Below are 24,244 nucleotides of genomic sequence, written 5' to 3' on the forward strand. Positions count from 1 at the left end.
GCGAAAGTTTCGGAGTAACTCGGGGTAAATATTAGTTTCAGATTTATAAAGCAGATACGAGTGAACAGTATCGGTTAATGTCGGAGTAAGCTGTTTCTTTTATGTGTACCTATTCTCGATATTGATGTCTTGAGGTATCGATAAGAGGCCTGGCAACCTCTTACCACGATCTCAAGATTCGCTCCAGCTCCATTAAACTATCCTAATAGAAATTTCGTTTTTTATATAGAATAAAGGCTGGCCGTACCGAGGTTAAATCAATGTCAATTACACATTTATTATTATAACTGATTTGCCTATTGAGCATGTGTATAATTCTAGAATATTCTGATTTTTGTGATATGAACATCCTCAACTTCAAACTGAAAAAGGCAATTATCTTAGAAAGTGTCACTTTAGCATCATCATCATAGTGTTTATAAAGGAAAGGTTATAATAATATCGAATGAATAACAAAAATGAAAACAAAAAAGATGTTTTAAATTGGTAAAACCCGCCTACGTTACTACAGTAGTAGCTCGCGAAAATTCCAGCTCCATATAAAACGTGGGCCATTTTAATGCCATTGTTACATCGTGCAAGAGGAGTCATAACAGTTGATCCCGATTTTATTGCACTTCTCAATGCAATATTACCTTTTGCTCACGGCTACCTGTAAATCTGACGAATATTAGATGCTGGATGAATACCTGACTCATAAAGGTGGTTCTTTATACAGATTTCAACAGTTAATTCGGTTTTGGTATTAAATATGTAATTAGACTGGAATTTAACTCTTTATTTTATTAACATTTGAAGTGAATTTGGATATGGTCCGTTTTTTTAGGTACTAAAAGTAAATAAAGTGTTTCAATAGCATATAATTTGTAGGAACACAGATATTTTGATGTCTTAATTAAATGTAAGTACTTCAAGAGTACTTTTAATGTTTCTATTAAAAAAAATGAAATCGTAGTCATTGTTATACCAACACTAGCACTACCAAGTTTTGAATTTCAAACGGTAGTCGATGTAGCTGTTCTGAATTCAGATGATATTAATGTGTAATAGAACGCGAATAGAAAAGAATACGAATACAGGAAGATAATCAGAAACAGGTGTCAAACCATCCTTTTATATTGGTCCCGACCGCGCTCGCCAACGGGTAGTCGTAAAAACTTACCACTTCATCGAGTGGCTTTCATGAATCGGGTTCGAGTCGGGAGCGCTCGGGAAAGTTCGTGCCGCCTCGGGCCGTTTGGGCGGGCGGGAATTCAGTCTTCGAACACAGCGACCGAAGGCTGTCGTGTGTCCACCGCAAATAAATTTAGTTAACATCGTTAAATAAACAATTATTGTTGTTAATAAAAAATAAGGGAAGCGTGTTATAACTTGTTTGAAAACTTAGAAGTAATTAATAGCTGTTTCGAGCCCTTGTGGATAGTGTTGAAAGTTGTTTTACAAGTGCAATTGGATTGTGAACAAAATTGACTTAAGTACGTCGGGAATGATGCGGCCTACTAAAAGTATGGCATTTAATAAGGTGAGAATAAGGTTTCAGGATTATATTGTAATAATGTTATTGGTTTGTGGGTCAGCATGAATAATTTTTCATTGTTTTCCGAGAGTTTAAATGGCATGAAGAAGATTTTTGAAAGCAAGCAACTTATCTCAAAGTGGGTGATAGATTGTTAAGCACGTCCCAATTTAATTGAAACATTTTTGTAAAGCTGGTAAAACTTAAATTAAAATCTCGTTTTGTAAATTTTTGATTAAGTTGATTTTGGTAATTAGTTAAACTGGTATAAAGGCATAATTTTGATTTCGTTAAAAATTAAAACGGAATTTAATTGGAACCGATTGTATTAACATTTTAGAAACCGTAGGTAATATATTTACGTACATTTAATTCCCTGGCTGATACCGTTTGGATTCGAAATACAACGTTGTTTGTATAATCTCCTGCCGGTACTCGTAAAGCTTTTCCTCTAGTTTTGAATTCAGGTTTTCCAAACAATCGTTGGTACTATGATTTATTTCATATGTAGAATACAATATGATCTTTGATATATGTATGTATATATAGATAATACAGTCCACTGGCTGTGTTTAAGGTCAGTTTTGCGGAGATTATTATATTTGTTATATAATAAAATATCTCCCCAGAAACCCTTGAGAAATCAAGTTTGCTTTGCCTCCGAGGACGTAAAAAGAAGGGTAGCCTATTTTTATTAGGGACGGATACTTAATTATACTTGCAGGTATCTATTTAACATCTTTTACCTTTATTTATATTATGTACATGAAAGAATAGTACAATAGGTATTTTAATGAAAGGTCGAGGGTTTCAGGTACTTTTTATTAGGTTCAATGACCCGTGCTGATACCTAATATACTTATAGAATTCACGTGTTTATTTAATGAGTGTATATTTGACTGACATTTAAGTAATCAGAGTTGAGGAAAAACTTTGAATGGGAAAACGAGAATTTCCTTTGTATTTTCCCTATAGAAAAGATAATAAAGGTAAAGTGAGAGAAGTAAACGCGATTATCAATTAAGTTATATTACAAGGAAGTATAGTATCTGTGGGTCTGGGTATTGTAACCTTTATTTATCATTACTTACTTTGATTGAAATGATGGCATACGTTTTTGTGTTGTTTCATTTAGTTTTTCCTTCAAAGTCCTATATTCCTATTGAAAGGAAAATTGGAGGTCGTTCTAGGAAACAATTATTTATTTAATAGACCCTAATTTATTCTGTATTTCTATGTTAGATTAAAAAAAAATGCCATTTATATAATTCAGAACATGTTTGATTATCAACTTTATTAGGTGGCATATGATATTATTACGAAGCGTCGCGATTATTTTATTCAACATCTTAATATTCTAGTCTTCATTTATAATGGACAGTCACGAAATAATTCCGATTTCCGATCTTCTGTGGCAATTAGTGTCAGTTAACCAAATTACCCTTATAACATTCCGGCTATTTCCTCCGTTTGAATTTAATCAGACTGACTTGGGTTAATTAATAACAATATTATGAAACCGTCCAGGATTAAAGTTTGTCTTTGTGTCTGCTAAAGTATTATTTTAGTCGTCTGAATTGTGATTACTTGGATTCGAGGGCGCAATCGTTTATAAAGCCGAACAACACTGCTGCGGGACCAAGCGACGCGATGATTTAAAATAACATTAATTCCTGTCTCTTTGAGATGTATGTTTGTAAGTGAATTCTGAATTTGTTTCAATATTATTAGAACTAACAAAGAAAGTTTTTCTACAACTCATAATATCAACATCTGTGATTTTATTGATAAGTATTGGTACACAGATCGTTTTATTATTACTTGCCAATGCAATTTCACGATAGAACAATTGCAATGCAATTTGTAATGAAGCTGTATGCTTAGTTGAAACAAAAGATACGGATCAATCGCATGAAATGCATAGTCACGCATTCCACATATACAATTTGACAAGTCCAAAATACAATGTATGAATAATAAATAAGACCGAGTGGATACTATTGTTGACATTTACATCGAATCTAAAAATGAACAATAACATGAAGAGCCGTAATAACTGGCTCAATGAGGGCGTAAAATATTAAATTGTACCTAAGTTAACATGGGATTTAGCAAATGTTTTATTTCATAGAACGTTTAACGCTCAGATTTTTTTTGCTATTTGATATTTTGTAACTCCAGAAAACGATCAGTTTACATATTTTAATTATAGATCATTTTTATTCGGATCATTTCCTGTCAAGAGGCCAAACACGTCCTTACCGGTATCTTTTCTTACTTTATCTATAAGTGCTGATCTTAAAAAGAGCAATTATCAGTCTAGGCGCTGATAGTTTTTTGCATGTAGCTTTTGTGTTAAAGGAAAATTCGTTCTATTATTATCAATGCTCGTTAAATTCAAAATGGTAGCGAACTCTTATCAAACCGAGCGTCTATTTTAAATGTTAAACAAAATATCTCGACCCCAGTTTTTGGAACAGGAAATGTATAAAATGACCGTCTTAAAACGACTTCAATTACAGGCAAGTTTCTTCTCCTCAATATCTTTGAACGCTTGGGTTCACTGGGACCGTAAAACTGGGCATTTTATGGCCCCGAAGAAGTTCTGTGGCTTTGCATACTATGCATCTTTACTGGCATTCAAGTCATATATACCCACAGTTTATGGCTAACCTTAAATTAAATAAAACATAATACAATGTGCTCGCATGATAACCCACAAAATTATAATTTCGTGCGATCAAATTATATGGAATTTAATTGGATTGTTACTAATACTCGAACGTGCGTATGAGGTTTGTGTGTGCAGTTATGGCTCGTTATGGATCGCTTTAGCACAATTCTGAACTAATTTATTAGTACATTGTTAGCATAATTTTAATTTAGTATCCTAGCGCTTCAACATTTATTACTGAGAGAGATTACGCCACTACTATATTTGATTTTATGGCTGTGGGTGACATCTTAGAGGATTAAACTATTATGTAAAGGAAAACCCACATCTACATAAACACAGTAATTCCTTCTCCACAAATATTCGCATTATCTATAAAGTGTCTTATCAGGGAAAGACAGTATATAGGTACATATTTGTTCGCATTGGCAGGAAAACCACCCACGCGCGGTTCGCTGACCTGCTATAAAAATATTAACTGAAACCGAAATGATAGAACTCGTGGTAGTTAACAAAAGAAATAAAATCCGATTAATACATCTTGTGCGCGACAGTAACACAATGGTAGGTATTACAACGAATTCGTCATTCGTGAATTATTGCCGTCACAGACACAATAGTCGATCGTTACTTACGTGCGACGAGTCGCGTCCCTACAATTATATAGGTCGGTATTTATCGGCACGATTTATTTATTGGATTACGACGCGACTACTATTTAATTAACGCGGGACAAATTTAGCAAATTGCCTGAATTAATATTTACAAACCGGCAATCGGGACGAGATAAAGTTTTGGTAACTAGCCGCTCGTCGCTGTTCGAGTGTTTGACTATGTGAAACTCCGGCCTTATTGCTGGACGTTTTGAATTCTTTGGATTCTACTAATTTCGAGGTTGATGTTTGATTTTCACTTTTATTCGGGAATTTTAATAGCTGAATTTGGAAGTTGGGAAACGGATTACTTGATTACTTTGGGGAGGTAAAAGGTTTGATTACCGGCCCTTTTTTTTTTGAACTGTGCATTTCATAAACACGTTTACTTTTGTAATCTTTTGACGATTTAATTGCTGGTTAGGTTAGGTATATGGTGGTTTTTTTAAGCTAAATAAATAATTATTTATTAGAAAACACTAATAAGACGTTGCTGATACTTAACGCCCTAGTCTCGTAGTAGCTCTATCAATAATTGTGATAATCTAATGAAAACGCGTCTTTGTAGAAATCCTGCATTCCGTAGTTCTTAGTAAAGCAATTGGCTTGCATTTCGATGTTCCAGTAAGTTTCCTTCGAAAAGTACAATCGTTGATCTTGCACGTTCGTACAATCCACACAGGAAAACCGATATGGCTACCTACGTTTTGGATAGTTTTCGTTTCAACACCGAAGTCTCTCGGGATCACGGACCAAAATAGCCTTTTAAAACACCGTTGTACGTTTAATCGGATTTACGCTTTTGTTTACGATTTAAGTTTCGTCGCGTATTGAAATAAATAAGTCGATTTGGTCACCTCCATTAAATACGATGGGTTGTTCCAGAATTATTGCCAGCGGACGTTGATTCGTCTTTAATCGTTATGTATGGCCATTGTATATCCTGTGTATGATTGTGTTTTTCCGAAGTGATTATATTTTTTTTATTTGCTTTTATAAACGAACTGAGCTAACTAAGGTGTCAGTAGAGTTAAAAATGTCAGAATACTCAGGTTTTTACTTTTAACGCGATAATTATCATGTCGTTAAACGTAATGATGCTTGTTTACAGTCGTGTAAAGTTGAATTATTAAATAGCTTATATCAAAGTTGTCTGCAACTCGTCTTTAAAATGCTAAAAAATATTACTGCCATTAAAAATTGTCTGACAGTTTTTATGGACTCATAAAATTTTTCTTTCATATTTTCGTCGTTGCTCTGCGTGATATAAAATGAACCTCTTGAAGTGCAACAGCGTTTGAAATTTTATTTTTAAGCTTTTCATATATAATTTAAGTTTTAAACTTGTTTAAATCTTTATATTTTTCTAAAATGTATTTTGCTCAAAAGAAGTTTGGTCGTAAGCAAAATGCCATGTAAGTATAAAGACGACACTTAAGTAAGTATATGTGTACAATAATTGTGTCTATGTAAAACATTACATGAGGCTTAACGATTAAAATAAAAACGAGCTCAAATTATTCTGATACCGAAATAGGTACTTTCATTATTTTATTAAGCTCTTATTTAAAACAATAGAGGATTTAAATGTAAGCAGTTGGAAGATAACCTAAAGTGGAATAGCTAGTTATCTGTCCGGCACTTGGCCAGTTCGTTACCCACTAAGGGGATTATCGGCGCCGCGGACTCGACACGCGTGACAACTACCTAAGCACATACATTTATGTACTCCCAACTCCCGATGCAACTTTTGTTAAAAAAACAATTGGAATGGTGGTCGACAGAGCTTAATAATTAACAAACATTGGAAAACTATATCCAGTTGCGTTTGTTTAGACGTTTAGAGAACCGCCATTTTAAAATTGGATTGCTGTTTGTTTTTACAAAAACGCTAACAGTTTCAGTTGGATCTTTGTTTATTGTGCCTTGGTTTTATTTGGAAAACCCTTTTTCAAAATTAAGTATTAAACAAATAAGCAAATATAATTGTATTACTTCATAAAAAAAGGGTTATAGTAGTAGGGTTGTCGTTTATTTCTGTATGAAACATGTCGTTTTATAAATGTCAGCGAATTGTTGCAGACAAAAAACTGACAGATGAGACACGTATTTCATGCAAAAAGCAAAATATATTTTGTGTCCTTTTCCTTTGCGTTTAAAAGCAGTCGCTAAAGGGTTTCATTTATATCAGATGCTTGGGAAAAAGAACAGATGCCTCTTATAAAATCACAATGAGATACAGCTTTTCGGATCTTGTACCATGTACTCGTCTGCGTTCAATTTGGTTGTCTATCCAATTTGGATTCTATTTCGAATATTCGAAAATCAGTACACATCTAAAAATATATCGAAATCCAATTAAAGGATAAGGATAAATGGCTGTAGCTTAGTTTGAGGGTCATTGCCAAACTTTATTGTAATTCTTTTTTGATGAATAAATAATTTTGAATTTTGAATTTTAAATTCGCGGTTTAATTAAAATATGTTGCAAAAGTGTGTTGCGACTGTATAAATAAGGAAGAACTTAAAAATAAATGGTAAAATAATAACTATTCATGTTCATGTAAATGTTTTTGCAGTAAAACACTTAACTCGAGGCATGTTGATTTGCAGTACACGGTACACACATTTACACAGCACAAGTTAGTTGTGAACTGTGAACGTGTGTACATACTTTCAGTAGACAGTGTGAATTAATTTAGTTCCAATGTGATTACTTCCCTTGCGAAAATTGTCAAAGGAAAAAAGGTTTTTTGTCTCATTAAACATTTTGTCATCATTAATGTACAAAAAATGACTGTAAGAAGGTTTTCTCGTATTAAATTCCATCACTTTTGCTACCCACGCCGGGCTTCAGCGTGGGTGTTGTAAGCACTGACTGAATGACTGCGAAATTATGAAGTCGCTGGTTTCAGCACGAGTGAAAGGAGTATTTATTTTGGAGAAATAAAATATTGTCCCGTAAATTCTTAGGAAAACGAAATCGTTTTAAATTGTCGCCTTTATCAGTGAAGTATATTCAGTTGATAAAGTTTAACTGGTATTCTGTATGTTAAATGAATTTCATACTGTATAACTACCAAGAATTTGATTCGATGAAAAATTTCAGTTTTCGTGAAAATATCTTTTGATATAGAGAAAGTAAATCCGAAAACGAATGAAACACCTTTATCTGTTATTATATTACAGCTTTTATAAAACATAGGTATCTAAATTATGTTAAGTATGTAGGTGTATTTTTCTAAAGGATTATTAAATAAACACAGAGAGGTATATTAGTTAAGACGATAGATGGGATTTTCTCAAAGAAAAGTCTTTATTTTTAACCGCTTTCATATTGAAATTCCTGTGAGTATATCACAGAATGATAAATTCCTAGAACATACTACTCGTAGAATGTTTTGAAATATAAAATACTAATTTAGTGTAATAGACTCCTGTTGGTTTATTCGTTTTTATTTAACGACTTGATTCTCGACAGCACGTGTTTTATGCATCGTAAATATAGAGCGTAAATAGCATTCAGGATAAGGTACTATATCCTATTACTATATCTTATTACATCTTATATAACCTTGGCATCATTTAGTAAAAAAAAAAATTTAGACTGTACTGACCAACCATAATCAGTAAGATATTTTAATTCAAAGTATAAATAGCTCTAAGTTTATATTTATACAGTGAAACATGTAGATCAAACATTGTCCTACATGGTTTATAAACAGACTTGCCATACACATAGTTTCGCTTCACCTCGTGTCTGCCCCAGAACAATGATGGCCACAGCACGTCATTGTATGGCATTATATCACCGTTATCATAATATTAAGCCCTAATAGCCTTAACAGACGGTATAATTGATGTCTGCTCATCGATTGATCGATCACAGCTCGATAGAAGTAAGAGTTTCGCTCACAGTGAGAAATGTTAACAAAAAATGCTGTACGCTAAAGTGTATTTTCTGTTCAAACATTTATCCCAAACGAAACTATTGGCCATTGAAAGCGTAGTTATCTAAGGCGTGTACCGCAATTGTAGTTGGGTAGATCGTTCGATCACATGGTAAGCTTCGGCCACTCAGCTTGAATAGGTAGCCTTCCTATATAAGAATAGATGACCGATCACAATCGGGCCCTTTCTTTGCTTTTAGATCTCTTCTGTGAGTTATGGCCGTTTCTACCGTTATATACGACTAATGTGTGTAGGTCTCTGTCCATACCAACAACTAAGAAAAAAATAGTTTCTCTTTGACTTGTTTGTTGTTTCTAAGAAAGCAGGTTTGCCTTTTTTAGGCTTCTGAGCTTGTGTCTCTGTGATCTCAATGTGCGTGGCTACATTTTTTTTATTCCACATTCCGTCTATGAATGAATATATTAATTTCAACTTCTATAAATGCATATACGAATGATCTCACTTGCCATTAATTAACCCAGACTTTTTGACATTCGTTACTACGTTAAAATGTGTAACCATTATTGCACCAACCAATACATGATGATATTCCTGTTTAATAGAGGTTAACAGCGGGTTAAAAAGGATGTAATTAAATGTCCTCGTAGTTTCAACATTTATACATATTTTCATAATTAACTCACCTGACGTGTTTGATGCAAAAAATATACATACTTAATACGTATGAGTTACTGAAAATGAATATAATAATTGTTATTTAAATGACATTTGCCATTTTATTACAACCACGCAAGTACTTAATAATGTTTTTCTTTTTGGAAACACTATACCTTCCCACATATAGGTTTACGAAAGGTAAAACTTTGTTCTTTTCAGGTATATTTGGTAAAGGTTGAATTTTAATATGGTTTCGGTTTCTGAAGACGATTAACCGAAGGTCTGCACGTGTTACCGCTAAGCCACTACTTACGTCATATCTTAATCTAGTTTTAGTCTTGCCGCTATCGATCTAATAAATAATTGATATCTCTACTTAATTACGAAGTCACTTCAGTTTTGAACGTCTCTGTAATCTAATTACGTACTTCCCATAATTTTAATATTGTCATCATCTCGAGAATTAATGGATCTTAAGAAAATTAACGTTTTGAGGAGGCTGAAAGGATCCCATCTCTTGTGTCCACCTCTTGAGAATATGAGCGCTATGTATTCTAACCATTTTTAATTTAACGTATTTTTTTTTTAATTTGTTATTTTGGAGTAAAGCTCCACGAAATCTAAGCAGTAATTAAAAGTTACCTTTTACGTAAATTAATTAAGAAATGGTGTTTCGATAACGGTGAAATTGTCTACGTTACTGCGAGCCGCGGGTGAGATCGTTCTCGAAACAAATGTTTATTTTGTTGGTGCTTTGTTTACCAATAACAAAAGTATGTTAAATAGTGACTAAAAGAGTCATAGTACATGTACAAATACAAATTGTATCAAAGTACATTGTCCTACTGCGTAAAATCAAACACAATAGAAGAATAACCTTTTAAATTGAGAAAGGTTTAAAAGAAACTCTATTTAATGAAGTACTGTTTAAAACCCTTCATTGAAGATAGTAGTATTCCAGCGTGTTTACAAGTCACCGCCATTAACTTGAAGCCATTTCCCTGAAGAGCTGCTTCAGTGCGAATACCTAGATAAGCACTGAGCTGGAAACCTTTCAGTAAATTATTAAGAGTTTTCGAGTACCTCAATAAAGGATATTTTACTGTTATCGAGTTATAGATATTTGATTTTACCATTAAATTCCAAATTGAATTTTAAATTAATTACTATTTTTAATATAGGGATCAGAATCGAAAAGAATTTTTCAAATAAAAAAAAACTGAAATGTGAGGGTTTCTATTACATCCGAAACCTTTCAAAATGTATGCGGTTATTCGATACATTGATATGCTATTCGATTTTATGATGAGATATAAACTAGCTGGCCTATCGCGATCTATGAATAAGTAATCGAATATGTTTTATCTCATTCGATCGTATTTCTTTAAAAAATATCCGGAGTTTTATGAATACTTACATTTTTATTAGCAAAACAACATCTTGTGGATAAAATTCGATGTTCGGGATCCGTGACCTGTCAAGGCTCAATTTGATATTTTCGATCGTAAGATGCGTATCGAAGTGCTACCAGGAGGATGCTATGTACCCAGTAAATTATATCCACAGAACATAATATTATTTAAAGTTACTTTTTGCTTCTCGTGACCAGAAGGCTGGCTATTACCTCGGACAAAGAATCAGCATGGCGATCCAACGAGGTAATGCTGCCAGCCTCTTGGGCACGCTCCCAGTTGACAGCTATATTTTTTGACGCTTTTTAGTTGTTTGTTTTACTAGGATAGTTTTTGATATTTATTGTAAATATGTATTGTAAATATCTATGTAAATAAATAAATACTTTAAAGTTATGATATCAGGTCATTTGTCTAGGTTAATTCAATTACACAATGGTTTCTCAACAACTACCTAAGTTTAATTATTGTAGATACATAATAATATTTGGTCTGAATACATAACGTATTATTTGTTTTGTACTGTAAATTGCAAATATGAATGAACGTGCTCTGTGTAGTACAAATAAATGTAAATATTATATTTTCGAGGCAGGATATTGTGTATTCAATAGTTTTACAAAATGATCTTATTATAGGGAAATATTAAAACTAGGTATCGAAATATTCATCCGCATCGCTGTCAGCTGGGATCGTGCCCAAAAGGCTGGCTGCATTGCCACGCTGGATGGCAATGCATATCCTTTGACCGAAGTATAGGCCAGCCCTTTGGTCACGAGTGGACTCCACTAATCGCTTACTAATTTCTCGAAAGAGTCTGTGGGCACTTGGGCCCCTTTGTCCCAGGGTTTCAACCCCAAACGGCTCAAAAATGCAATTGCCGGTGAGGTTTACATATTTGTGCCGCTTGAGGTTTTCCGCGGCTGCAGCAGCTGCACCGACACAGCTCGCCGTACTGGGAAGGTGGGAAGGTGCAAGGGTGTCGACGCAGGTTGCGTCCCACACCAAAGACCTTCCCATCTTCCAAGGCATTATAGACATCCCGTCTGGTCTCTTGCCATCGTCGCGTGCCAAGCCTCTGGGTTCTAAAATGGCTGGCACTCCGGCGGTGACAAGAGCACGACGGATAATGTCATTTATGCTGGCGTGTCGTGCCATGCGACCAGCACTTTTGCTACAGGAAAGACCATGGTGCCCAAGGCGGTCCACAGATTCACCGCACTGGCAGCGATGCGGAGCCGCAGTGGGAGCGCCGAGGCGTAGGCATGTAGCGAGCCGGAATGTAGTGTCACCCAGCATGGTCCCAACGATATACTACCTAAGTTGTGAAAAAGTATCGATAATATGATTTAAAATATTTTTTCAAATCGATACAGTCTTTACGATTTCTTTCTAAGTTATCAATACGAGTGTCAAATTAATAAAGATAATATTGCTAAAGATAAGCAGGGATTTCTCTGATTGAACATAAGAAGTACCACGCTAGAGTGGTACCGATCGGGACGTACAAATAATTGCCAATTAGCAATCTGTGAGTCAAGTTGGGACCGGCATGTCATACACTGGAGTAGGCCTTTGTCCATCTGTGGACTTCTATAGGCCGATCTTGTTTTGGATATGGATAACTGAGTATATTTTGAGAAGTGACCCTCGGTTCAATTTCAAAGCGTCATCCATTTTGAATTGAAATAAATATACCTACACTTGCATACTTTTTTATTAAAATTCTAGAATCATACATAACATTTATTTAGCGTAAATAAATCCAAAAATATCTCTCCAAAATACTGATCAGAACTTACAGCAATAATTTACCGTAAAATACAAACGACATAAAATCGAAATTTCAGGCTTAATTCCGTATTTACTTGTACATAAAAAAATGAATGATCGCTTTGTAGGTTTTGTCGAGCTGGCAGTACTTAATCGAGTGTCTATCATCGGCATGAATGCTTGTCACTGATGTATCAATGACGCGCCGTAATTCAGGACCGACGTGACAAGCAAAACCTATTGTTTAGGCCTTATTAAAAGCTCGACGCGTTTCACACAGTTTTCATTCGGTTAAATTGATGATTTTATAGCGAAGGTAAGTTTTCCGTGTATGTTGTAGGCTATTTGTTATATTGAAAGGCGCATTGGCGTTAAAATAATTAGTTTTTAGCCTATTTGTGATTTGGATACAATAAAATTACAAGTATATTCTACAGCTATAAAACCTAAACAACTCATTAAATGAACAAGCTTATATAAGAGTTGTAAACTAGATATAACAAAATGTCCAACAAGACAAAACGTTAGTACGAACAAAACAACGATCAAAAACAAATGGTACGAAAATAAATAATCTAAAAGACCACATTCGTATCCACATTGTAATATCTGTCAACAGCAAAGTTCCCGGCAACAGTTTAAAAGAATCGCTGGCATCGTTCTAGTACGTGGCGTATTATATGAAACAGCCGTTCTCGGGCTTGCCTATGACAGAAACAACTGTTTAGATAGGACAAAAGCTCTAACTGGGCCACTTACGTCCGCGTTGTTCTACTTACGGTTCGTATCTCAGACTTGTCAGATTCGCCCTGTTCACCTAGAGAGCTACTTCAGCCGCGCTCGCGCGAAAAATCAAAGAAGCATTAGTGGAAGCTTTTCGGACAATGTAGATAGTGTTTTGTTATTTATTGGCTAGTGTGTTATTGTAAAATAAGAACATAGTATTGATTTCTTAGGCCATTAATTGAGTAAGTATATATGTCTTCACAATTTAACTCAAAATTAAAGCACTAAATCTTATCTAAATCTAAATTGAACAATCTGGCTCCAAAACTATGTTCTAGACAAGATTTCAATTTTAAATTAGTTTCAATCAATCACTGGGTTCATTTCAAATTCTATGTTTGAATTCTGTTTTATACTCGTCTTTATATGACAGCGGGTGGGAGTGCTTCTAGAATATACCTAATGAAAAGTTTTGGCAAATGGTGGTCGATTGGAATTCTATATAATCTAGTATTAGCGCAGAAGTGTTTGATATCTTTTGGTGGTATAAATATAATTGGTATGTCAATTTGGATCTTCAGTATTTCAATTTGAACATGAGATTTCAATTGAAGTTTCTTAATTAGTGACTTGAATTGTTAGGTATCTAGTTGAAGTTTGATTATAGTATGATGTGTCTGTATTTCATTAACAATCAATAATACAAAAAAAAAAAATATGTTTCTGGTGTACTTCGAAATATCATGTCAACATTTTTATTATTGTTACATCAATATCCATCACAAATACAAAATACGGTCACACACAAAAATTCATACCACTCACATATCTTAACCGAAAAATATTCTTAGTTTTACCAAAGTTGACGTTGGCGTGACCGGAAGATTGGAAACTTCACCTAGAAGCATGTGGCAGAACCATAAAACTAAATGTTATTTACTGAAATCGCAGCTGTTCCGATACTGTTCCGATATTGTGGAACAGGTACTGAAGATGCAGAACATAATATTACATCACCGTTGCGTTTTAATTTTTTTCTTATAAAATACATAAGTAGCTGTCTGTGGTGCATGTCTGAAATATTCAGATATGATTGGAGGTAATGAGGTATAAATTGCAGTTATTTACGCTTTGTAGTATGAGTAGGTACTTTTGCGTTACTACTAGTTACTTGTTACTATTGCTTCGGTAACACCAAAGTCAATAAGAATCTATCATGGCAATATTTTTTTTTTGTTTTTGTTGTAGGCATGAATTTTTTCAGACGGTTGTAATTTATTTGCCATAGTTTCATGTTCAAACCACGTTCATTCTCTTACAATGAGGGTTTTTGAATTTTTTTCTGCCACCGGGTGGCGCCACGTATGCGTCTGGTCCAAACAGCTGTCAAATAGTATGGAATTGTAGGTGCCGAACTTATTGTTTATTGAAATTGGTCTACGGTCAGAATAAGGTTTCCGAACTAAAAATTGAGCTAAGAGAGAAGGTGCAAAAGTCACTGGTACTAAGGAAAAGCTTGTTGAAAAATTTGTTAACACAATATGATTTGTTTTTTTTTATTTACTCAACCGCAATAGTAAAACAATAATGCAGTGCTTTAATTATAAAATAAAAAAACACTAAAATCGTTCACTATTCATAGTAAAGATAAGCACTTTGACAGTTATTGGACCTGACGACTCGGTGCTGCCACCTCGTGGATTGCCATTTTAGAAAACCCTCATTGTAAAAGATTTTTGTTTAGATATTTATTTTCCATACCCATCTTTCTGCACGAAAGCTATGCAAACCACCACCAACCAACAGCTACATACGTATCCAAAGAATGTGTAAGTTGGATAGTCTAACTTTTAGCTTTCCAGACGGTTGAATGTTGTGTGTTCGTAAATCCGGGAGCCGATCACCTGCTACTTTGTAAACGATGCCTGATTCCTGAAGGGTATCAGTCTAACAGTCTTGTGCAGCATGCAATGTAATCACAGCACCGCAAACACGAATGAGATTGAACGTAAAGTCGTTAAGTGTTTAACTGTTTACTTAGTTCAAAACTTTATCATCGAGATTTTGAGGCTGAAATCACATGTACGAGGTGCGCGGTGTGTGAAGACGTGGAATTAACATTTGTGTGTATGCTTACATATTAGCTGTTTCCCGCGGATTCACCCACGTTTTGGCTGAATTATTTTTCGTAAAAAAATATGCCTTTCATAGGCCCAATTCTACGTCTGGGTAATCCGTGTACCAAACATTTAAATCGGTTCAGTATTGTCGGTCCAGTATACGCACGGAGGAGCTTTAAGTGAGACTCTGCCTACTTCCTCAGAAAAAGTTTCCTTTCAAAGAATTTCAATACTTTTAAAAGCTATTGTAAAATCAGTAAAAGAGCCAAATTAAAAAGGTAAACCAATTTAATTATTAAGGCCGTTCTCAATTTCACTTTAACTTCATGAATTCGTGTAATAAAGATATTAACAGAAACACGAGTAAATTCGCTGTAAAAACGGCGGCCATTGTAGTTATTTCAGTCGGAATTAGGTTGTAACGCGTGCGTGACCCGACAGGAATCTAAGTATCCATTGGTCACTGGTCACGCAAACGTAGGTGATTCTAATTTCAAATGCACATGAGGAGCTGTTTATTGCGAAAAATGTGGCTAATTACCATTTTGTACCACATTAAATTTTCACTATTCACTGAAAACTTTATTCACGGTTTTGTGTAGTAGAAAAATAGGACAAGGGCGCCGTTTAACGGGATAATTGTTTACGACAACTTTTATCTATTTTTTCTCAAAGTATCCGCGAAGCAAGCCTTTCTGGAAGCAGTTAATAAGATCAGCCATAGGTAAGTTCTTTGTTCGGAACATTATTTATAAAAACACACACCTACCTACCTATGTAGCTATTATAATTTATTCTGCGTGAATTTAATTAAAAAACTAAATATACAATTTTTATTACGTATAATACAAATGTAATAAAGGGTGTGTTATTTATTTTCTTTAAAAACAACACAAATGAGCTTAAATGGTATTTATTATTAACGATAAAAATTTACGCAGCAGAAAAACAAAGTAGGTTTTAACAACTACTAATTATTAACAACGAACAGCATGTTTATCATAACACTGAAAAGCCATTTTAAAATCAATTTATTCATGATTCCTAGAAACTGTTTTTATGAATACAAAGGATGAAAGTAAATAAGGCTTGCAAGTAAATATTCTAAGAAATCAAGAACACATTTCTCATTTTAATAATCATTTTAATAGTAAATTATTCTTTAAAAATAAAATAACAAAAGTATAATGTATTTTTCCACACTTAATGCTAATATATTATTGTGCGTATGTGTGATAAAAATATTTAATATTGTTTCGGTTCTAACCTGTATTAACATGATATTGTAGGGGCCATGAATGAATATGAACTCAGAAACTAATGCGTGTATGAAAGAGCCTAATATGGGAATTAATAACAAATTACTTAAATGTAACTCAAATCATTCTATTGAAGCAATAAATTGCACATATCATGTGTGCATTACAAAACAGGTCAGGAATGTTCAGGAAAAATATAGAAAACCTTGTCACTCGCTACGCTGGAGGGAAGACCTTCAAGTCATCCATGACGGAGCTACCGTCTAGACTATGTTATCTTGAACGGTAGAATATAATGAAAAATGTATGGTAACTGACATTTGTTCGATAAACTATACCTATATGAGACTTTTTTCTTTAGGCGTGTCAATCTCCAAGTTTGATAGCAGTATAAGACAAGTGAGAGTTCCGTACTAGCGGAAAATGTCAGAATTACAAGTCTTCAGTGTTCTTTCTGTCAGTTTGTGTACAACACAAAACACAAAGTGACAAAAAGAACAGTTCCCGGAACAGTAATAAAAGTACGTACATAGTTCGTGGTCACCAACAATTAAACTTGTACAACAACTTGAAAGCAACAATAAAATAGCAAACAACAGTGCCGCGATAAATTTATATTTACGACAGTTAAAATAGTTGAACGGATATGCCATAGTTTGATTTGTGTTTTCTTGTCAAGGGCTCGCTTTGTTTCAAATATTGGAAAACGAATCACGTAGTTACTTCGGCGTGTGTCGAATAGTAATCCAGCGTTTTCAATATTTTTGTTATAAAACGGATACGTATATGTTACGTACTTACTGTAGTATTGATTCGACTAACGTATTGATATGATCGCAGTTGTCGGTTGTTGCCCCTGATACTGTGATGTTGTCTTGTAAAATTGTTGTGTATTCTTTTTACCTATGTAGAACATTTTTTTTTCTAAAATACTTAGATACTTAGTACAGCATTTGTATCACAATACTCACCTGCTTTGTTGTATAGAGATAAATATTTTGTTTTATTTGCATAATAACGTTTAGGTACCGAAGGCAAGAGACCTTTTTTATTTATTCTGATGTTTGTTCATTTGAATACAAAATTGTAAATGAGTACCCTTTTATCTCAAACACTATTCTTTCAAAATGTCTGGGACATATTACTAGCTTTTTTGTAAAAACCTTTTAATAAAACATTTTATTGCCTAATAAAAAACTTTTTGTTTGCGTTTATCCAAGTTTTTAAGCAAAATTAAACGATGTTTATTTTGTTATTTTTATACGTAGTTTAGATCAAATATTTTCAAAGAATCCGAGTGAAGAATCCTAAACAATTTTCTCGTTAAAATTGGTTCATGTTTTTTTAAAGATTGTTTTGTAAATACTTACTCGGCTCTGTTGTAAGATCCTTTGGAGATTTGAATATTTTTGATGTCCTCTGATACCTTGACTCGATTCTATGATTCTACTAAATTGTTTAAAAGTTACTTTCAAGGGTTCGTTCCACTCGGAATACTCATTGAATAAAATTCAAGAGTGTGAAGGTCTTCGTTTTAAAAGGCCTATTTATTTTAAATTAAACTGGGCACTGTTCGTGATGAAATTATTAAGGAGGCTGAAAATAAATTAATCATGTACTCGAGCGGATCTCGTTTCTAGCACCTACAAAATAGTACTGTTTAGCTCAAATATTTATCTAATTTATTTAAATTGAACTGTGTTGTAATTTACTCTAATGTTTCAATATTAATTTATACGTTAATATCAGACAAGGTTAGAAGAATTAAACTAAAATACTATATTCAAGAATTGGCCACGTTCCCACTTAACCAAAACCCAGTTTATTCTTTATATATCTTCATTTTCAAAATACGCTGAAAATTCTCTGTATTTAGAATATCCGTTCAATAACAGCATATGAAAGAAACACTAGCTCTAAAAATACGTAGTGTACAAAACCACAGTGTGAAAACGGTTGGGTAGTATGAAGTTGTTACTAAATTGTACAAACTGTATAATACCGAGCGCGTGACACCAATTTAAAAAGAATTTCAGCAAAAGATTGCGTGGAAATTGGATTAAGTAACAAGCAACCTTTTGGGGTTTCAGCAAATCTCTTTGTAGTTTGTTAGTTGCGGGCGCCGTGTACTTTTTAGTCGTATTTATGCTTGCCTACTGAGACTCCAGTTATAAGCCTTTGAATACTTTGTTTAATTTTTTTATTGTAAAATTAAATAGAAATGTCTATTTTGTGACTAAAATTTTTATGGCACTGAATGTTGACATAAGTCTTCCTTTGGATATTTTAAACATGTAAAATGACATCCACACGTTAAACCATCGATTCGCAAAATATCCACTTTTAGGTTTAGGCACACATTTAGGTACCATCCATTCACCGAAATTCAAAGTTACCAATAGACGGCATTTCCAAATTGACGTCTTCCATACGTGAGAACAGACTTTGAAGTATGTCCGACATCGGCCTTTGTAAACAACGTAGGCATTTCCACGTTTGGCTATAAACTACAGGTGTATCGCGATACATGGAGAACTGTCCGGCACTATGATTGGCACTCGATTACTTCGTTCCTCTGTTTTTAGGCACAGCTTTGAGAGCTTTTGTTTAAAAATAATCCTAAAGCAATATTTGCGAGTGGAAGTACTTAGTTGCAATCTGCAATATTGCTATACGTATATACGTTTAGTTTTATCTTTACTTTATAAAAAAGATTGATTTCGTTTACTTTACCGGTTTTGCAGGTTTTGTTAATATGCTGCTTATGAGCGCATATATGTATATTCGAGTGATTCGCTGTGTATCTGTAATGCATAAATTATTGAATCGTTCCTAAAGTAACCGTATTAGAACCAAACTGCTTTACAATCAATTGAGGTTTAACTCAAATAGCTCAATATCTTAATCCACTGCGATTCTAATTGAGTCTCTATGTAATACAGAATGTGAGAGGAGCTTATTTGAGCTATGTAATAGAATTTGGTTCCATGATTATTCTAGTTAAGTAAGTCAGGTTATACTACTTAACGATGATGATGGTTAGACAGAACCAGGTCAGAAGCGCCACGGATAAATAGAGCCACAACGATGCATAAAGAACAGAATGTATTCCGCACATACATAAAGTGAACTTATGTGAATACTTTACTTAGATTATGATGCAGAATTCATAAATCATATACGTACGAAAGCACTGCATGCGAATACACACCGAGCTCCACAAATACCAATGCAAATTCTCTTTATCGTCGACGCCTCACATTGCGATCCCAAAAAATTCAAAATTCCAGTCACAGTATAATTTTAAAACAAACATTTAAAACATATTGAATTATTTATTTCGACTTTTTTGTATCCTTGGCAGTGTGAAAACCGTTTGAAATGTTATTAAGTATGCTAATGAGGATTGTCAGAACGGTAATTTTATTCTGCAAGGGGTGATTATGCTCGGCTCTTTTAATAACCACGAATTGTTAACGACGCTTTTGTTTAAGTCACGGAGTGTGCAAGTGTCAATTCCTTTTCTTTGTGTTTATTGAAGGTATTATTGCTATTATGTTGCTGTTCGGTGAATTTACCGCTGTAGGGCGAGCATTTCTGAAACGTTTTTTGTAAAGAACTTTTTACGGCGAGCGCTAACACAATGACCTCATTTCCTAGAATTATTTTCTTTAAACCATTTTATCGATATTAACATCGAGTGGGTTATTGCCTGCTAAATGGGTAATAATTTTACCTTAGCTTTATGCCAAGCTGTAAGATTTTGTCAATACAGCAATATCTTAGTGGTTTCAGACAAAGGTATAAAGTCGTTTAGTTGTGGTTTGTTCCACGGTTACAAATATAAGAAACTGTTCTGCAGTGTAGGTTTCATGCATCTTTATCACATGAAAATCTACAAAAATCTCTGACTTCACCAGCCCTCCCAGCGTAAGCCTAATGATTCTAGAGTTGCTTGTGCCCTTTCTGTGGTCGTTGGTCATCAGTTGAACTAAACAACTCCTTTGTCTCATGCGTGTGTAAGATGTCCTAGAATCGGCCACTCGGTCATATGTACTCAAGATTATTTTTGCGTAATTGAGGGTAGCGAGTAGGTTCATTTGGTGATGGTAAGCGTAGTAGGTACTTTAATTGATATTCAGCCCCATATTAAAGTGCCCTACATTACTAGGGTCGCATTTCTTGAAATGCCTTTCCGAGTCGGTGACAAGGTCTCCGGGTTGTCTCAGGACAGCCGGTATAGTGAGTCCGGTCACGTCTTTTATTCGGTCTGACCAACGGATAGGTAAATGACCCTGTTTTCTTCTGCCATCAATCTTACACACAACAACCAACTTATCTAAGTTGTCGGGCTCTCTGCGGGCAAAATGACCAAAGTGACCTAGTATTCGTTGGTAAAAGATAGTGCAAAATATGGTTTTCATCTTCAGTTGGTCGAGTATTGATTTATCAGCCCTTTTTGCAGTCCAAGGTGTGTGAAACATTCTAATGCTAACATGAAATATCTTTGGCCAATTGCTTACGTAAACGGGAAATGTTAAGTCAGTGGAGATTTAACTAATACTTTATTAATAAAGTTATATGAAATTCGCGAGAAAATTGCGACGCGCCCTCCTGCCGATCTTTTGGTAATTAGTTCTGATATGTTCGCAAACTGTCTGAATTAATTAATCCTTACGTCGTGTTAACTAATACATGGCAAGTAAAACATTTTTAGTCAAGACATCGCGTCGTGAATGTTGAATAAATTATTTCTGCTTTATGTTGCTGTTACAATGCAAGCATGTTTATTTTTTATACATGGAGGTGTAATTTTTCATATTGCAAAATAATGTTAGTACTTACAGATTATTTTTAAATAAAGTAAACAAGATTAAAGCAAAAATTTTATAAAGATTTAAAAATATAACAAGTTCCGTTTACTCAACGCGAGATCTCTGAAACTACAAGGTAATAAAAATGCATTCAGAACAAAAACACAGCGTACAAAGTGCTTGTGGGTAACGAGTGGAGTTTAATAAACTGCACAAGCATTAGTATATTTTTTAGCATTTTCTATACTTTAATCGCCTTAAGTGAACCCAGCGGCAAAACACACGCTTAGTACATAAAAGTACTTTAAATAATCTCGCATATGGACCGTGAAAGTCCACTGGGAGTTCGAAAAACTGGAATAGATGTTGTCGTTGCCTAGTAAACGTTCTACGTACCTATGGAGTAAACGATATACCATTCATTTTATGGTTATCGCTGTACTATAGTTTTCTCTACGTTTACTATCGTTTATGGTGTCGGTGGTAACCAAAACGATCGGATGTCTCATATGGTCAGACACATAGTAACCACGAATGTTGTAAATGGTTCAAAAGCGCCAAAAATGTTAACTACAAACGTTAAATGATACGTAAGTTTCGTTTTATTACGGATTTTCCGAGTCATGAGGCTCGATAGCTTTATTTGTTACAAATTGCTACGTTGACGGAAAAGCTATTTAATTTAATTGTTTACTTGTTTTTTATTCGTTGGAAAATATTCAGTGGATATTCAAATATTGTTCATTTGTGTGATGGCAAAATAAGAGATTTGTGGTTTTATGAGCGTTTATTATGTGAATCAATGTGTACTTTAATCACCAATTGCTGGTTTTGTGCACATGTTTACTTTTGAGGGTTACATATAAAGGTATATGTATTTTCATGTTCTATGTTGTTATGGTAATGGAAATACATGATAATCTAAAGTCACTTAATTATTTAAAAATAGTCGATCGCTATGCATAAAATAATGAACTAGGAAAGAAATCTTAACAGTATTTTATGCAAGAATCTTTCCGCTACACCACGAACTAAATTCTGCTTCGCTGACCGAAGATCTTGGCTTATAAGTATCAATTTCAATCTCATCTGAGGGGTGAAACTGAGGAAGCTTAAAAATTTCTTCCCCACTTTTTAGCTGTATTACTGTCACATTTTCCATCAATTTAAACGTCGGCGTTATAAACAAAATCTTATTTATTATTCAGATCTTTATTGGAAAATGCTGGTAACAATAAAACAGAGTAATAAATTTGAATTGGAAGACGGTTTTTTTCCAAAGATAGATGATCTTTGAAGAATTTTACACCTTATATCCCTCAAGGGACAAACAAAAATTGATCTTAAGAGTGAGCAGAAATGAAAACATAAGTTAGTAAATATTAAAATAACAAAAGAAACTAACCAATTACTGAACCTGTCCCAAAATAATCACAGACACATTAGTTAGTTTCGTAACCGTGTAGAAGTTTTGTGTGCTATCATAATGCCCCTATGACATGCATGATCAACTATAATGCGTGCCTGTCATTGATTACCAACTACACATGGGCATAGGGAAGTTGTTTTACAAATTTCACTTTTCACTAAATGTAATAAAGTTTTCTGAAAGCACGCATCTATTTGCATCGCGTGACCTTTCGATTCCACCTTTATAACTATATTTACGTACCATTTAGTCTATGTCAGTGTATCCCAATTGATATATAACTCAAGTTGCATGATAGGCATGTGTTATACTTTATATGGATATGAAAGGGTGTGTTAAAGGGATAGGGAAAAGGCAGGCAATTTGTGATCACAATGTGTTGTAATTAATTCAAAGAACAGTGCCATATGTTGAGTGGATGGCATTTTGTCGTTTTCCACTGGGTACTGATGGTTTTTTACAGTTGATGTTTTAATTTGTAACTATAATTAGTACTAATACAACGTTTTTTACTTTGTTGTTAGAGCTACAAGCGAATTAGCTTGAGAAATAGACATATTTAGTATATATATAGTCCTTTAATTGTTGCGCCTAATATGACCGCTATAGAGACTTATTTCCAATAAAATTAGTTTAAGCCGATCAAAATTTCAAGTAAGCCATTGTTTGCCGTAAACCACGCAGCACATGAATACGTAACTTGAATACTGTATAAAATTATACCTCAGCTGCACAATTAATCTAACTGACCACGGTAAAGCCCCTTACCACGGAACTCAGGGAATTAACACTACGCTGAAGTTTCATACCATGAATGTGTAGATGATATTTGAGATTAATTACAAACAATGTCAAGAGACGGTAATGTTGTCACCGGATTACTACTGACAAGGGTCACTCCATTTGTTCCGACTTCATGTTACAATTACATGAACTAGCCCACGCAACAATGATGTTATGGGAGCATTGACAGACCATGATAATAAAACAGGGATATGGGATGACAAAAACTTATTTAATTTCTTTTGAGAAGGGTGGTAAGCTCACTTAATTGATCTATATAAAATTCTGTAACAAAATCATACATTCGTATTTTCCCTAAGAGAATAAGTCACGGAAATCACGTAAGACGTTTTAATTTGCAACTGCTCGCTGCTTTATTTACCCACAATTTATACAAAGCAAAGAATAAATCAAATAAAAGAATTTAACATAACTTAGACAGTTTATTATTACAGCGCTTTACGTTTCGAATTACAAAATGAAAAGAGCAATTTATTCTAAGGATGTGATCAGAAT

General features: G+C 34.1%; 1 protein-coding gene across 2 annotated transcripts in view; it reads left to right on the forward strand.

The window, feature by feature from the left end:
- Nucleotides 1-1,238: 1,238 nt before the first annotated feature.
- LOC110371662 (uncharacterized) overlaps nt 1,239-24,244 on the forward strand; it is a 46,811-nt gene continuing 23,805 nt past the window's right edge. For both annotated transcript variants that reach the window (XM_021328011.3, XM_021328012.3), the window contains exon 1: nt 1,239-1,522. The gene's annotated coding sequence lies outside the window, so the exon portion shown is untranslated. The remainder of the gene's footprint in view (nt 1,523-24,244) is intronic.

This window comes from Helicoverpa armigera, chromosome 13 (assembly GCF_030705265.1).
Source record: "Helicoverpa armigera isolate CAAS_96S chromosome 13, ASM3070526v1, whole genome shotgun sequence".
Classification (NCBI taxonomy): domain Eukaryota; kingdom Metazoa; phylum Arthropoda; class Insecta; order Lepidoptera; family Noctuidae; genus Helicoverpa; species Helicoverpa armigera.